The sequence below is a fragment of the Calypte anna genome, chromosome Z (assembly GCF_003957555.1).
Source record: "Calypte anna isolate BGI_N300 chromosome Z, bCalAnn1_v1.p, whole genome shotgun sequence".
In the NCBI taxonomy this organism is placed as follows: Eukaryota; Metazoa; Chordata; class Aves; order Apodiformes; family Trochilidae; genus Calypte; species Calypte anna.
The window spans coordinates 164294-181937 of NC_044274.1; the positions used below are offsets into that span (position 1 = coordinate 164294).

At 47.0% G+C, this 17644-nt stretch overlaps 2 protein-coding genes across 6 annotated transcripts in view; one reads left to right on the forward strand and one right to left on the reverse strand.

The window, feature by feature from the left end:
• ZNF532 (zinc finger protein 532) overlaps positions 1 to 8157 on the reverse strand; it is a 34413-nt gene extending 26256 nt beyond the window's left edge. The window contains exons 1-2 of one of the 4 annotated variants that reach the window (XM_030468059.1): positions 7392 to 7430; positions 6925 to 7085 (exon numbers count right to left, since the gene is read on the reverse strand). The gene's annotated coding sequence lies outside the window, so the exon portion shown is untranslated. Of the gene's footprint in view, positions 1 to 5165; positions 5274 to 6924; positions 7086 to 7391; positions 7431 to 7583; positions 7695 to 7836 lie in introns of those variants that run through there. The other 3 variants (XM_030468056.1, XM_030468055.1, XM_030468054.1) reach the window with 3 other exon arrangements.
• Positions 1954 to 17644, forward strand: part of ALPK2 (alpha kinase 2) — a 77454-nt gene continuing 61763 nt past the window's right edge. Inside the window, exons 1-3 of one of the 2 annotated variants that reach the window (XM_030468053.1) lie at positions 1954 to 2010; positions 2583 to 2689; positions 16880 to 16986. The gene's annotated coding sequence lies outside the window, so the exon portion shown is untranslated. Of the gene's footprint in view, positions 2011 to 2582; positions 2690 to 8289; positions 8613 to 16879; positions 16987 to 17644 lie in introns of those variants that run through there. The other variant, XM_030468052.1, reaches the window with a different exon arrangement.

Consider the following 17644-nt stretch of genomic DNA (forward strand, 5'->3'; position numbering starts at 1 on the left):
TGAAAGCTAAGCACCTGAAAAGAAGGCAAAAACAAGTTTGCTAATTCAACCACCAAACCTTTTGCAGGAAAGGAGAACCACATCTCCAGTCACTACTTGGTGTGGTTTGAAACACACTGCAGGCAACTAGGATACAAGGGGCCACTGTAACCACAATCAGCAGTGCCTCCCAGATTCACATCAAATACAGGTTCCTTTTCACTTAGCAAAGGTCCCATGGCTTGATAGTGTAGCAAAGCTCAGACAGATTCCTTCTTCCAGAAATACAGCTTTCATAATAGGTGGCATTTTGATTTCATGGCAGTCCTTGTCTAAGCCTTTGTGAAGTAAGAAAGCTCTTGTGGATGGAACTTGTAACAAGTAAACTAAGTATTTCAACATGCTACACTGTTCCTATCTGCCTTTAAACAAACAAACCAGGGAAAACCCATTTGTCTCCATGCATGATACTCAAAGACTAAGAACAATCTGAATTTGCACTTCTGGTTTTCTGAGAAAACATTCTACCAATTTTCTTTCCCCTTTGGAGAGTAAGTACTAGCTCAGTATTTCAAATATTGAAATTTTAGCTTTTCTTTTCTTTGTGTTTGTTTGTTTTTTTTTTCCAGGGCAGTAACCTCACTGGTGAGTTTTAGAAGAATTTCAAGATCTACTGTTCACTTGCCCAAAAATGTTGCAACAAGCCAACAAGCATTTCACAGAATCCCAGAGCAACTGAAATTGAAAGGGACCTCTGGAACTCGAACTTTTCTGCTCAGGGCCCTTGGGATGTTGTCCAGTCACATTTTAAGTATTTCCAAAGATGAAGACGCCAAAACCTCTCAAGGCCACAGATTCCAGTGTTTAACCAGCCTCACTGTGAAGAGGATTTAACCCATTAATTAGCATTCAGACCTACAGTGGGTCACTTGCCTGCCCACCCAGTTAGGACAACATCCAGATGCATTGTCAGAGTGCACCATGGTACTGGAACAAGCTGTGGAAGCTCACCAGACCCCCCCCACACGCTGCTGATCCCTGGCGTCGTCAAGCAGAACACTTTGGAACCAGGACAGGGATAAGCTCTGCAAAGCTCAGCTCATGGCTCTGATTTACTACGGCCTCGTTCCACAGCAGATGGAACCAGCTCACATTTGACTTTGATCTACTTTCATGTAAGCTGTAAAATTAGATGGTATAAACAACTCTGGAGGCCATCAGGAGGAAAAAAACCTTGAATGCCAATCTTTCTCAACTGCTTCTGTATATTCAGTATAACATACTCAGTATAACACACAGAAGTGGTATTGTTTTAGAGTAACTACTGAAACATTTACAAAATTATAAAAAAATTATTTAAGAAACCCCTCCCTCCATCATTTGTCTAGTTCTAGAATACCAAACCTTGTTAGTCCACACACTGCCAGCAAGAGTTGCTTAAGCCAGAAAATACTGAAAGCAAACAAGGAGAAAAAGCAGCAAAGTCAATGAACTACTGAGTGTATTTTGTTGGTTTGAACAAAAGTGCAGTTTGGCTGTAAATACACCAGAAATGAAAGCCATGGCAGCTTGGGATGGCAAAAGATGGAAGTCATGGAAAAAGTCCCCAGGAGATGGGATGGCAGCTGCATGATGTTCACAGCCTATTGCTACAACCTGGCACAGAGGTGGTGTGGAGATACAGTGCGTGTGTATGCACGTTGCCTTTCCCAGGTAAACAAAAATATGGCCATGAGGATGATGGCAGAACACAGAACAGAACACAGATGCAGTTACAGCCAGATGAAAGCTCAAGACTTCTTGTTGACTTGTTTGTTGTCAATACTGGCAAAGCTTTTCCCAGTTGGTTTGCCCAGGGATTCCAATTCTGAGCCTTCAGAATACAAGATCTCTGCAGAAGAGTCTCTTAGTCAGCCTCTGATGTGAGGCATGGAGAAGTGCTACCTGTGCTTATGACTTAGCTGAGGTTTGCAATTATGGATTACCAAGACACATCATGCCAACAAGAGTCCCCAGAAGGAGCCCAAGCTGGTAAGTACATAACCACTGTTTTCAAAACCTATCCATCTCTAGAACTGATTATAAAAGGGCAGGTAAATGTCTTTGTTTTCTTTTCTACTACATCCTGCACCTGATCATGGAACCTTCTTATCTGATCTGTTGAAAGAGAAGCCCTTTTCCCCTCCAATAGGTGTAATTAAGTAAAGACAGTTCATATGAATCTTTGTTTTGTTAAGCACATTTTCATAGGGCAGGGGTTTTTTTTGTGTTGTTTGTTTTTTTTTTAGAAGACATCTTGTTGTCTACCTCCTCCATTTTTTAACTTTCTTGGTTTTATTGCAAATGGGTATCTCAAGTTCTCTTTGTGTAGGAGGTAACAGGAAGGGAAACACAAGGTTTATCTCCTAAAGTCTGTCCATTTCCTCCTCTCACACCACCACTGAACTACCTCCAGCACGATTTAAAGAGAACCACATGTGACTGGTTCAAAGTTCACATTGTCAGACTTTAGCTGACAAAAAGAACAGGGATACTGCAGCTCAGGGGCAGGGTGTCTCCTTTCCCATGCCACATGGTGCTGAACAAACCATCTCTATCTACAGCTGGACAAAGGAGAACCTCCTACATTTATCAAGAGACCATGTTAAGGTCTTGGGCCTAGCAACTCCCCAGATTTCTCCCAAGATGAAGATGAATTCATAAAAAGCAGGTAAATCCCCATACCATTCTTTTTGCACTCTACTTAAAAATGAATTATAGAAATGGTTTAATTTTGTACTTCTGTATGCAAAATGGGCTGGGATAATAACAGGTGAATAATCTGGATGTACAACAATCATGAAAAGAATTCTGATATTCCCAATTTAATGCAAATTCAAATCTCACTCTAAATAGCACTTGCTTCCAGCCTATTTCCTTCAATGATTTTTTTTTAAATGGATGGCAATTCCTGCTCAGAACCAGTGTGAAGCTGCAGCAGACAATCTCAGTAACAGCACTCCAAGTCAGGCAGGGTCTGCCTGTGCAACACTAGCAACAAACAGGTCCTAAAACATTCAGGTCAAATTATATGGTTTTTTTTTTTTAACAATTCCCCACAATCTGTATGCATATTTGTATTCTAACTCACATCCATACTTCTAAAAAAACCCAAAGTTAGTTAATTCACCAGGAGAGGCTTGGAACTTGAGAAATAATTTCTCTTGTTCTCAAGATCACATACCCGAGACAAGCCTCAATGCAAAATGAGATCATGATAGCTGATACAGAGGATCAGCCCTCCAGCATTAAGCAGCATTTTCTGCTGAAAAGCTGGCCTACGTGCAAAATCAGAATCTCCTGATGAAGAGCATTTCCAAATACTATTAGTCTAAAAAAATAAAACTCACCAAGAGCACTGCAGACTCCAGCATCTATTCAGGTTTCTCATCTTACAGCCTACAAAAATCCCTGCAAATGCAAAACCTCCTTTGCTAAAAATGAAAATTCATAATACAGATTGTGTTCAAAATTCCAAACAAAACAGATACATTGAATTTTGAGGCAACTCAAGAACTTAAAATTTTAAAACTGCTACTATTCTGGTAGAAAGAAAATAAATCTACAAGGTGGTCCCCAGGTAGCATGAATTTTGTCTGACACTTGGAAAAGAACATCAGCAATGGATACAATTCCTGAATTCACGTTTGCAAACGTATTTTGGCTACAGATATCTCCAACCAAATATAGAACCTCTGCATCCAACTACAAAAAATCAGAGCAGAGATCAGCACAGCAGTCTGTCAGGCATTCTGATCCACCACAAAAGCTATTTAACTGCCCTATCAAATCTGAGCAACAATACATTGCAGCTGCATTAAGAACCACAACACCATAATCTCAGGCTAAACATTAGCATGCTCTTTGCACTTTTCTACAATTAATATATAAATACCTTGCATAACTCACTGCAGTCAGAAATAAAAAGGTTCCCCTGTATTGTCACTCTGATGCAGGCACCCTGCCTATCAGCCACCATACAACTTACCCAATATCCACAACCTCTCACAGCATTTAAGACTCTCTACCTTATTCTGCTGAGCACAGAGGAAAAGACCCCCATTTCACACTAGAACAGAACATCTTCAGTGTTTTGCCTCCACATTTATCTTGACTGTAGATTACCAAAACAGCTAACACAGAAAGGACTGGCCAGGTATTTTAGAAAATCATCCTTTTAAGACACTAGAGTTGCTGATTTCCTGTCATAGGAAGCAACAGTTCTAGCAAAAAAAAAAAAATCCCCAAGGCAAAATGTTTAGTGTTCCAATGTGCAAGCTCTAACAGCCTTTGTTCTTCCCTTTGCTAAATTCGTTTCTTCTCTCTCCCCCTCTCTTCCTCTCTGAATCCCTCAGCTTTCACTGCAAGATACAACTGCCAGCTCAAATCTAAGTACACACATTTATTTTTAAGATGAGAACAAAAAATATATAAAAAAAAATACTGTCCATTATCCATTGCATTGAGTTAAAAGTAGTCACCCCTCAGGAGCTGATGGACTGCCCATCCGGTTTCCTATTCTTATTTCATTACTGCACAATATTATAATTCATGCCACTAGTAACCCACTAGAGCTCCATCAGACCTCTAAAATGCATCTTTCCACTTGGCTGCTGCAAAATTGTCCCCGAGTTACATCAGTTTTAGGAACACCACCCATGCTATTTATTTGTTTATTTCTATGTAGACTGTATCAAGTACATGTTTAACACTTAAGATCTTCATTCAGAATTAAGTATCAGGTTACTCTGATACGGCCAAACAAGCAACCTTTAAATAATCAGACAGCAAATTCTGAATGTGTAATGCTGTAACACAACACTGAACAGTTAACTGCCATGTGGTCCACAATTTATGACTGTCACTCAGAGGCCTATTCTGTATCACTACCTTGTGAAAAAACGTATAGCTGGATGAAAGATATTTCAATGGAAATACTGTATTTAGCTAAGATATCAGTAAGCCTTTACAAATAATAGCTTTAATCCTATTAAAACTAGAGGAGGTTAATAGCATTTCTTTAGTAACACTTAAACAATTGTCTCCTTACTACTGTGCCAAGTGTGCAATCAGGAGGCAGATTCACTTTTCACATACATGTACCTTCATGCTATTGTTAGATTCATACCCAGAACACCACATCTCACCTTGTGAACCTTGACCCTTGTAAGATTTTTAGCCAATGCTCAGTTGCTGCCACAGATGCATTACCTCTGCAAATATGAAAGGGTTAAAGGCAGCCCCAATCAATAGGCCTACAAGGAAAAGAAGACAAAAAAAAAAAAAAAAGAAAAAAAAAAAGGAAAACGAGTATGCCTTACAGCATCTTTGCAATGCTTTTATGCACAATTCTACAACAAGAATGTTTCCTTTTGGCCTTACAGAAAGGCACAGCACCCCCCCTTAACGTCTCCTAAAGAAAACCACAAGACAGCACCCTGTAAATAAAACAGCATGCAAAGCAGCATTCTTCAGTCACAAGCATAACTACAATTACAAATAATCCAATCAATTTTATTTAGTTTAGTTTTAAAATAGACTGCATAACCAAGTGTCCCACCCTTGCAAAGCAAAAAATTTTTAATAAGGGTCATAAATCTCAGCTCTTGCCCATTCCTTAAGCATAAAAAGGCACGAAAAGCCAAAGTAATCTCAGCTACTGCAAATATGTACATTTACATACAGAATCCTTTATGACTATATTAGCCACATACCAGTGCTGTGTGTCTAAAGTGTGCATTCACATACTGTTTTGGGATGGTATCTTTCTGCAAGCTCCTCTGCTTTTGGCTGCCATGAAGGGAGGAAGCTATCCCACTGTAGTAGCTCAGTGACTGCATTGTGTTCAGGAGCTGATCTGCCTCAAACCAGTTCCAGCCGGTTCTGGTCACCCTACATAAAAAGCTATGGCAACCCTCGCTGGGTTGCCAACAAGTCCCTGAAAATCGTAGGGGCCAGTTCTGCGGTGGTGGCGGGGCCGGTGGCTCCCTGTCCCCCGGCTGCCCTCCTGCCCGGCCCCTTTGCTCCCCTTGCTCCCCAGAGCCGCCCCGCCGCTCCCTTCCTCTCCTCCCCCACTTACCTCCCACAACCTGGCTGAAAGCTGGGAGTGTGTGCGTGCCTGTCTGTAGCTAACAAAGAGACCGCAATAAAAATCCTCACAGGATCTCTCTTGCAGCACCAGGCAGGCTTGGCCACAGCCCTGGGAGACAGGCAGAGCTAACCCGGGGCTGCTCCCCCCTGCTCCCCACAGCACACGGAGGGCCTGCTCGGCAGCTGCCCCCTCATGCCCACGGCCGTGGGGTGGTTGAGCCAGGTCTTCTCCCGTCCACCCTGCCCACTCCTCGCTGCCTCTGGGGCCGCTCGGGTGGCATTTTCTCCTCTCTGTACGGCGTTACTACAGAGATTACCCACACACGCACCTCCCTCCCCTCAAGAAATCCATTTCCGCAGCAGCAAGATGCCTGCAAAATAGTCCCCTTGCCCCCTCCTAGCATCACCGGCTTGGCGGCTGAGATTTTTTTTTTTTTTTCCCTCTGTTCAACTCTCCTTGAGGAACGCAAACTGCAGAGCCCCCCGCCTGGCCGCCCCCCCCCCGGCTCCCACACCCAGGGCTGCGGGGGAGGCCAAGACACAGCCCTGCATAGCCCGCAGAGGTGGCTCCTGGCTGATCAGAGCCCCTCGCTCCGTCCCGCATCTCCCTCCTGGGCCATTCCTCATCAAGGTCACGACTCCCTGCGGTGCTCCAGTCCCTCCAGAGCAGGGCCGAGCACCCAGCTTGGCCCATGGCAGCCCTGCTCCTGGCCCGCTCCCCCTTTTGTCTTTGCCACCCAGGGCCTTCCTGCTGCCTGGCTGACAGGCACCCCGAATCCAGACATTATTCACCCCGCTCCTCCTTTGGCTACTCACCCTTGCACTGGTACAACCAGTAACTACCTCCGCCTACGCGCCAAGCCCCATCCTCTCCGGGGTCTGCCGTGAGATGGCTCTTCAGCACGGCTTTCCTCCGAGCCAGCTGCCAGGCTGGGCTACACCAGACAGCCCCTCTGCTCTCCGGGCTGCACCTGTAACTGTTAGCAGAGGTCTCGGGCACAACCCTTCACCCCCCCTTCCCCTGCGGAGAGAGCTGAGATCTGGCACTTTCTCCACATCCCTCATCCCCACCCCATTCTGGGGAAAACGACCATGTTCTTCCGCTGCTTCAGCCCCGTCTTCTCCGCACAGGCGGCTCCAGCTGGCCCTCCCTCAGACCCTCAGCCCAGGCGAGCTGCTCCCGCCTCTGCGGGCCGCCGCGGGCACCTCTCTGGCGGACCGCGGCCCCCTCCCCTCAGCGCGGCGCCCGCAACCCCCCCCGCCGGGCCCGGGGTCAGCCCTACCCGAGCGGGCCCAGCCGAGGCCGGCCCGGTCCTGAGCACCGGGCTGCTGGAACGGCCTCGGCTACACACAGGGGAACGCCTGGGGAGGGGAGGCCGCGGCCCCTCCGGCGGCAAGGGAGAGCCGCCGGGGGAGGAGGGAGAGGGGGGAGGACGGCGAGCCGGCCACGTCCGAGCGATGCTCCCCCCCCTCACCTTGCCTAGCCGGCCAGAAGCCGCCGGCCGTGGCGACCCCGGAGCTCGGGTGACCGCGGGGCTCCGGCAGCCGCCGCCCTGGCAGCGTCCCGGCCCAGCAGCAGCCCGAGCCGCGCCGAGCAGGCCGGGCAGGCCGCTCCGCCGCAGAATACCCGCGGCACGGCGGGGCCTGCTGGCAGGCGAGGCGGGAGCCGGGCCGGCATGAAGGCGAATCCCCACCGCATGCAAACTGCGCACCCCCATGCAAACACACCTGCTGCGGGCCCGCCGCCCGCCCGGCCGCGTCGGCTCCGGCCGGCGGGCTCAGGCAGGCATGGCTAAGGTCGGCGCTGCCTCGGCCGCCCGCCGAGCGGCCTGGCTAAGAGATGGTGGAACATAATGGCAGGGAGGCTCTGCCGGGACTGAGGAGACGGTGGGGGTGGGGGTGCCTCGGCTTGCACAGATGGGGGAGACGCTCCCGTGTGATTCCGTGTGAAACGGCTCCCTGGAGTGTGCCGGGGGCGGGGAGGGCTGCGCTGCCTCCGAGCGAGCCGCGGGCAGGCGCCTGGGCCGGGCAGGTCGCGGCCTCCCGCACCGGGGAGGGGGGGTCCCCGCGCTGCCGAGCCTGGGGTTCCGGCAGGAGACGAGTCGCTGCCGGCGAGGCTGGGCAGGGCAGAGCCAGTGGCCCGGTTCCGATCGCTCCCCCGGCTCTCTACCGCGGCCCCGCCGGCGGGGACAGGACAGGCCCGGTGACGATGCCAACGGCGGTCCCGGCTCGCGGCTTGGCGGGTCGGGCCGGGCCGGGCCGCTCTCCCGCCTGTGGAGGGAGGGGCCCCTCGCCTCAGCGCCTCGCGCCTCGCCTCAGCGGCAGCGCGGGACTGCCGCCCGCCCGCGGGGATCCGTGGCCTGCGAGCCGGTTCCAGAAGAATGAAGGACAGGAAAAAGGGGACACTGTTCAGTCAGAAGTTCGTTTGGTGCCCAGGTGGGGCTCTGCTACGCCATCCCCCTGAAGGCTGAGGGACCAGGACCCTGCTCTGGCTGCTGGTGCAGGTGTGATGGTGGGGCCTCCATGAGGGATGGGCTGTGAGGGGACTGTGGGCCAAGGTGTGATGGTGGGGCCTCCATGAGGGATGGGCTGTGAGGGGACTGTGGGCCAAGGTGTGATGGTGGGGCCTCCATGAGGGATGGGCTTTGAGGGGACTGTGGGCCAAGGTGTGATGGTGGGGCCTCCATGAGGGATGGGCTGTGAGGGGATTGTGGGCCAAGGTGTGATGGTGGGTTGTGGTGGCACCTCAGGCCATGGTAGGAACATGGGCTGTTGTGGGATGGCAAGTCATGGTGGGCTGGCAGGCTGTGGTGGGACCATGGGCTGTGGTGGGATGGCAAAGATGTTGATCACCACACACTGCATCCCTGTGAGGCAGGTGAACACACTTGTGACACTTGAAAACATCACTGCCTTGAACTTTGTCCTGTGTCCATGCTACCATACCTCACAGAAGTAGATTAACATGGAATTACTTGGTCCTTCTTGGAGACAGTGTGGAGATTTTGATTGTTGCCTCTTGTGACAAGATGGATTTGGTAACAGCCTTTGGTGTTGTGGGAGGATGCCTCACCATAAGCTGTGTTTACGGGATTATTCAGGCAGGGTTATACCTCAGCACAAGGGACTCCACCAGGGACAAATTCTGACGTGTTCCAGTTAACCAAAGCAGCAAACTGGTCCATTGCCAACTGTGACCATCAGTGAGTCTGACAGGTTTATAGAATTTGGACTAGATGATCCCTAGAGGTCCTCTCCAACCCAACGATTCTGTGTGAATCTGAATATCATACATTGATTTGGTAATTTATATAATGAATAAGTGGCTTTATGTTTTGCACTGGTTTTAATGTTCAAGAAGGTCTGTGGAAGCTTGCACAAACCTAGGGCTAATCCTGCATTTGACTTGTAGAATCAGGTTGTAGTATTTATCATTTCCTATTTATTCCGAATTCACTAGTAAACGGATGTGTTTTTAAAAAATTGAAAACTACAGTCTGTTTACTTAGTTTGGATTTCTGTGCTTGGCTTGCAGAATACTATAAAGAAGATGGCAGCTGCTGCTAATGCTTTTGTATTAATATCTGAAGTGTTAATTGATTTCACAGATTATACATGGCATAAAGATTTGTGCATGCTGTCTTTCAGACAAGATATACTTGTTTTCTTTTCAGGCAGGTGTCCTTGACATCTCCATGGCAGAAAAAGTCTGTCACCCTAAGTAGTTGACTTTTAAAAAGTAAACTGAAGAGAATGTGAAGTATCATTTACAAGTGGTGTCAGCCTGACAGCTCTTCTCCAATGGCTTTCTAACTCAAACACAAAATAACAGGCAATTGCAATGCAAGTGTCCCTACAGTATCAGCTCTGCTTTGTGAGGCTGTGGTAGGTTTTTTAGCATGTTGCTCTTGCATCTTAGATCTGAGATGTAGTCCTTAAGTCATGACAGGAGTGACTCCACAGGTGTTTTGGTTAGCTGCTGGAGAACCAGTGGGTGGTTCTGAGTTACTCCAGGGTTTCCAGAGTTGGGAAGCAGCTTTGTACTGTCTCAGCAGCTGGGCCTGTACAGGGACATAACTTAGGTAGTCCATTAGGGGAGTTCTGGTTCCCCATAGCTGCTTAATCTCCACCCCTGACATTCCACCTGAACACTAAATGTGCTGCACCACAGCCCCTCTTGCAGGTGGGGAAGAAGAAGTCCCCAAGGGTGGTCTGGAAGGAGGGTGGGCTGGAAGAGCTGGTGCTCACAGCAGTGAGATGCTCACAGAGTTGACAACCCAGATCAGACAAGGGCTTGCTCTTCCCTATCAGATATCAAGTCCCCAGAACAGAGGCCCTGTTCAGGCACTACACATCATCATCTTTAGAACCAGTGGTGTCTTCAGAGAGCATTCTGCTTTCTCCACTGGCTTGGCCGTGGCCAGGAACAAAGCCTCCACTGCGGTGCTTGTGGGGAAGAGTCTCAATCAAACCCAACAGAACCACCAGTGTCTCCCTTCCACTTAGACTCCTGAGCAGCAGCAGGCTGGGTCACCTGCCGACTGTGCTGGCAGAGCAGTGATCCCTGGCACCTCACCTCAGGCTCCAGGAACTGTGGGTCTTTAACCACACCTTCCCTTTTTCCTGAAGACCGACCCCCAGCTCAGCCATCTATTGCTTCTCAGCAATCAGCAAGGAGTGCTGCCAATTCAAAACATGTTCCTTCTGGTGCTACAGTGAAGGCTTAACTTGTGTGCAGTAATAACTTCTTAATTACTTCTTAAGGGTTTTAAGGCCCTTGAAAGCCACCACTCTAGAATGTGGTGTATTCATTGCACTCTTCCCGCATAGGAATCAAATAGCTACAAACATAGCTTTTACACACTAAAAATGTGCTGGGGCCAAAGATAATTTTGCAGGTGGATTGACCTGTAAATTTCCTATGTCTTCTCCCAGCTTTGTTTGTTGTTTTTACTCAATAAACAAAACATTTCCTTTCTGGCTACTGAAAGAAACATCCTGAGCTTAAGCAGCAAGGGTAAAATACAGATTCCATATTTCCAGTCCTAAGTTTCTTTTTTAGGCCATCAGCTTTACAACTTTGGGCAAAAACGTGATACTCTCCATTGCTTTAGTTGTATTTATAAGGTTTTCACCTTAAAATTTCTGGTGTCCTGTTATCCATAAGAGCAGAGCAGAAGCCTGCATTTCTATTAGAATACTTGTATTTTTATCAGTGTTTAGAATGCAATGGTACTTTCTTTTAGCCTCTGCATTTAAACATTGAGTATATTAAAAAAAAAAGCTTACAACTAAACTTTCCCTTTTCTCCTATTACTATTCTCTAGATATTTTCTTGGCAAAAAAAAAAAAAAAAAAAAAAAAAAATCCATTTCCTTTCCTGGTTGTTAAAATAACTCTCCTATTATATTTTGGACTAAAAGCTCTAGGATTGCTTTTAGAAAGATGAGATTTATTAAAAGAATCTCATATGAGATAAGATGGAGGGCCTTGGTGGACAGAAATCTATAACCAGACTCAAAATACATCTTAACTACTATTGAGGTCAAGTAAAAATTAAAATTTAGGATGATGTGGAATGGAAAATGTCTCATCCTAGTGAGCAGAGAAACAGATGACAGGCACACACAGACTTGCACCTCTAACTCCAAATTGGGGTTTTCTTCTGTCAAGATGGTGCCTGGCCCAGCGGGGCGTTAACCCTGAGAGCTGCCAAGTGTGAGCACTGTGGCTCCTGGACATCTGGGAGGCTCCAGAGCTCTGGTTTGTAGCCAGGGCTCGACACCCAGGCGCATGGGGGAGTTGAAATCCACCTGGTTCTCACTCTGGATGCCTGAATCTGATCTGCACTTTGGGCTGGCAGGACATTCTGGTAGATGGCTCTTTGCTTCCGTGTTTATAATCCTGTATGGGGCAGAGCAAGGCCAGAAGGAAATAAATAAACTGAGGACTGATGACCTATTTTTTTTACTTTCATTTTTAAAACAAAAATAATTAAAATGTGTGCCAGTTCTGGACTTTTGGAGCATGGTTTGGTAATCCTTGTGGAGAATATTCTGCAGAAGCAAGGCAGTTTTCATTTTCCACTGGGATTAGCTCAGAAAAAAGAGCATGAAATTGTCAGTAAGAGCAAAAATGCAGTGGTAGAAGGTGTCTGCAGACCATGTACAGATGCATTCCCACTCCTAAGCCCTGCAGTGTGAGTTATAGTCTGAGAAGAGAGGTCTTAATACAAGCTAGTTTTAAATTTGGTGGGTAGTGAAATGACTTTCACTCCATTCATTAGAGGTTAGTGAAGAACATATGTAAATGTCTGAATAACTGCTTAGTTTAGGAAGCAAGAGGATTTTTAATAAGCAAATTGTTCAGGTCTCTGATAATTTTGTGTCAGTGCCTACACTGCAACATAAAAGTGAGTGCCATTTTTCCACTGGGGAAGATAAGCCACTGGATCCATTGATGGACACCTCCAGGGTCTGGTTACACTATGAAAACAACCAAGCATGGGTGTTCAGGGTCTCTCCTAGGTATTGGACAGTCATCTGCTGCTTTTAGGACCACAGCCCTCGGTCACTACGCCCTGGAAGTGGAGGGTCCCAGAGAGGAGCAGGAGAGAGGTGCAGGGAGCAGGCAGAGTCCCTCCTGCTCTGCCTGTCTGAGGGGGCTGTTTCTCACAGCAGGGGAGAATGCCAAAATATAAATGTTAGGGCAGTCTCCCTGGGGCAGAAAGCATTCAGATGATGAATGCTGCATAACCTGTGCTTGTGCCTCCAGCAAACGCTGCCCATAGCTAGGGAGCAACAACTCCACAACAGGGAATATCCCCAGACCTAAAGAACGTATTGGACAAAGGCCAATGGCTGCACAGAAATTGTTAACTCTTGTTATCCATCTGCAGGAAAGACTCTCTCAGTACAAAGTGAACATTTGCAGTGCTCAGACAGCATGAAGAGTGAGAAATCCCAATGACTCTCAGGATGTTAAATGCTGTAAAAAACAGCATATGGTTACGTCTTGAACAAGAGACTCGGATTTTTAATCATCTGTAGAAGAGATGCTGAGTTCAGATTTACTACAAAGGCAGAAGGATTTGATGGGGCTTAATAATTCTTTTTATTTTCTGACTATTATCAAGCCAAAGCAAACTAACCATTATCCAAAGACATAATGCTTAGTTATCAAGGGTTGTGGGCTTAAAGGGGTTTTGTAAGTTCTGGGCTTGGGGTCCCAGAACTGGACACAGTCCTCCAGAGCAGAGCAGACCACACCACACAGTGTCCTGCAGCCAGACAAGCAGTTCAGTGATAAATGGCTCCAGGGGAGGTGTGTGTTTGTGTGACAGGAGCTGTGTGAGGGGCACACACCTGGTCACTGCAGCTTGCCCAGCAGCACAGGGGAGCACTGCAGAAGGCCAGACCCAGACCTGAGTTTTCCCCACCATCTCCTCACCAACAGGTCCCAGAGCAGGACCACGTGAGACTAATGGATGTTCCCATGGGCACTCTGGTTTTTTCCGCTTATGAACACCTTCCAGAGGCTGGGCCAGAAACCTCTCAGTCAGCTTCTCCTCAGTTAGCCACCTGCATGATTAACATCCAGCATGACAAAGCTCATCAGCCGGGACATTGAAAAATGTTTTGTTCCCATAACGTGCCATATGTATGGGGCTTTTTCCTTCCTTCTCCTGATATTTATTCAAGTATACGAGGATTATTTCTGAATTATTCATCATATGGTATCTGATTAGACGGTGGCTGCGCAGGCTCCCGCTGCTTAATGAATGAGCCATTAGCCTTTTTGCAGATGGTGCTATCAGCAGCTATTGGAGTGCTGCGTGTTCACCTGCATTTACACAGCACCGCCAGCAAAAAGCAGAGAGCTGAGCTCATCACAGAGCCAGGAGATGATTTCTCACTCTAATATCCTTCAAGTGTTGTCTCATGCACGATAGCCCCGGGCTCAGGGGTGAGCCGGAGTCCATCCATGGGATGTCCTCACCAGGCACTCCCTACAGGAGTTACAGGTGGAGTTTCCATGGGCATATCCTTCGTCTGTCGGCACCTCCTGTCAGGGCTGCAACCCTACAAACCAGGCAGGGAGAGGAAGTGTTTTAGCAACACTTAAATTTTGCTTTAGAAGGTACCAAATGTAATTTTCTTGGAACAGAGAATCTTTGTGTAGCTAAATAGACATCCTGCCCAACTATTCATTACATCACTTCAGCCACCGAAGTAAGTACATAAAAAGAAATTGCTAGCAGTTCTGATCACTTACGTACTCACTGTCTTTCTACACCAACACATCCTGTGGTGGTGTTAGGTCATTGGCTGGACTTGGTTAACTCAGTGGTCCTTTCCAGCCTCAATGATTCTGTGATCCTCTATATACCACCTTTAGCTAAAGTCTGAAGCTAAGAAGTGAAAGATAGCACTGTACTAGAGAACCCCAGCAGTGGATTGAGAGGGGACATCATTGGCACAGGCACAGCCTTGCTTTGGGGAGGTCTTTGGCAGATCTTGGAAGCCTTTTTCTTTATCTGTTGAGCAGGGCAACACTGCATGGCTCATGGTGCCATTGAGCTGGGGAAATATAGGATACCTGGTGTGTAGACCCTCTGGAGCACAGCTTTCACCTCTGTAACCTGCCCCCTTAAATGGAATAAGTGCATAATAAAATAGGGATAAAGGGAATCCAAAGCATCCAGAGTTGGACTCTGAGCAAGGCATCTCAAGAACTAGGCAAAAGCCACTAGCTGCCAATTGAGAAACCTTTGCAGGTGGAAGCAGCTCAGTAAGCTGCAGCACTGTTTCCAGGAAAAGCAATTTTTGTGCTACTTCTGTTCACCTCAGGTAATGCTGTCCTCACAGACAAGGATGTCAGCAGCAGCTTAGCCTGGCTGTGGTTGCTGATTTCGAGCTGCCTATGATGTTCATTCTACAATTGATGGAAAAATAAAAATAAAGGCAGCTTGCTGACTCGTGGCCAACACAGCCTGGGAGTCTTTCAAGCAATCTCAGGTTTTCAGTGCTGATGGTCAGTATCTCCTGCTGGAGGAAGGACATCTGATTCATCACCACCAAAGGCTACAAAAGATGAGTCAGGATTACACAAATTCCATTTAGTTTGTGTAACAACACTACTTTCTGTCTTGAAAACTTCCTTTTCTGCATCCATGAGGAAAACAAAACCCTAAGTATGCAGCAATTAGCAAACTGTCAGCCAAAACTGGGTCTGGACACTGTCTGACCTGTTTTTTGGTTTTTGTGGGGTCTGAGGGAGCCTCAGGGGGGGGCTGGTGCAGAGAAAAGCCAACTGAAACTCAGGGGTCAGAAAAGTTTCTTGGCAGAGAAGTGTGTTGGGTTCTATGAAAAGCCTTTGTAGAGCAGTCACAGACACCCGAACCCTGTGATGAGCTAAACCAAAACCAGAGAGAACTTTGATGTCAACTTTTGATAAGATGTGGGAGGAATGCACGCAGAGTTTGCATTTGAGTATTACACTTTGTATATATTGATTTAAAACCCTGGGTTAAATCCAGAATATTTAAAATATCTGTAAGCTTATATTTATGTTAAACTGTTAGCAATAATGAAAAAATACTCCCCCAAGCCCCTTCACACAATTTTCTCTAGTGAACGTTTTAAGAAAATACATTTTTACAAATGGCTGGGAGCATATAAGTTCCTCAAAATGCTGTGCTGACTGTTGATTGCTCTGCTTAATTCCCCTCTTCTGTGCAAGTGGGCAGGTGGTGAGGCTTTTTTTTTTTTTTTTTTTGGTTTCACATAAAAGGAACAGATACTGGGTAGCTTTGTCACTGGAAGGGTCCCTGGGTGACCACATTTCCCCGTGGTCCATGTGGTGACCTCCCCGTAAACCTGGGGGTGTTTCTCCATTGCTGCCCGAACTGGTGACAGGCATGAGTCTGGCACCACGATTAGACCGAGTTTCGGGGCAGGCTGCTGGTGCGGATTAGAGCCACCAGGAAGGCATCGGCTCCTCCTGCAACACGTCCTGAGGTGGCTGGTGTCACCTGGGGCAGGAGGGATGCAGTGACCCGGGGGCAGCAGTCCCGAGGGGACTCTGGGAGGTTCTGGAGACCTTCTTTTCACAGTGAAGTTCTCAGAAACACTCCTTGCACGGCATGAACTGAACAGTCCCGTGTGAGAAATTCACATCCTAATCCAAACTCTTGCCAGGAAGAGAAAATCAGTGCCTTGCTCTGCGCAGGGATGGGCGAGCAGGTACCAGCTGGGTCGGGGGTTGCAGGGAGGGAGCAGGAGGCATTTGTGCAGCAGAACGTTGACACCTGGTGGTTGGTCCTGCCAACTGCTGCGGTGGGAGCCCTGCAGAGGGTGTCCAGCCTCCCCGACCAAGGGATTTTAAAAACGGAACTGAAAGATGAAAGAATTACCAGTGCTGTGCTGGCACTGGGCATGCGTTGTCCTGTGCGTGTCTGGGCGTCTGTGTAGACACTTGGTGGAACACCAGCACCAGGGTGTCTGTCACTGCGTCCCCAGCCTCGACAGGCACAAAGTGTTCAGCAAGCACGCGTGGAAACCAGAGCCTCGGTCCTAAAAAGCCTCCTCTAGGACTGAATAACTAACTGCTAAAAATATATATTGCTGGCTTCCTTCTTGACAAAAAATATCACTCGTTTTATGTCTTCTTAGAGCTGTCCAAAATGTCCATCTTACATAATTAAAATGCACACCAGTTTGTGGTACATCAAAATTCTAATTATATCTTTTGTACCTTCTATATACCATAGGTTTGAACATCTTCATTATGGCAGGCAGATGGCGTTTAAGAGGAAATATTACACCAACAGATGCTCCTACCTAGTTATTTTTGCTCAGTCTGGGCATACATTGAGAGGTAAGGCATGAAAGCATATTTTCTTATTGGGCCACCATCTGCTAATTTGAGAAGCTGCTGTCACTGATGACTCAGTAGCACTTGCATATGTAAAGATATTACTGAAACAATACTCAAAATAGCTATTATTATATATTAATTTCATTAAAACTGTTGACTAGCACCAACACAAAGCAATAAGAAAATACTGTAATTAATGAGTCCAAAAGGAGAGGAAGTTTAAATAGAATTAGTTGAACACAGGTTATTTCTCTTGGGAATTTTTAGATCAGTTATAATGAGTAAGAGCAATGAGAACTGGCAACACAGCAGTGAGCAGATCTCCCAAAACGCCACCATCTCCTGGCCACACAAGCTTAGGCTCTCTCTGCATGATCCTCCCTCCAGGCATCTTCTTAGAGAGCTGGAGTCAGACTGTCTGCTCAACCTGAGCTACCCTATCACTGTTCAGAAAATTGATTTGGGTTGAAGATATTAATGGCAGTTTTTCATCATAAGCAGTATATTTTTTGGCAGAACACAGCTGTAGGCAGAGATGTCTTTTTGATAGAAAAGCTTCCTGCTAAATGATTTTTTAATCCTAGCTCTTCTCTTCAGCATAAGTAACTTCAGAAGCATCAAAATAAAGTCTCAACCTTAGCAATACAGTCTGAAGTTC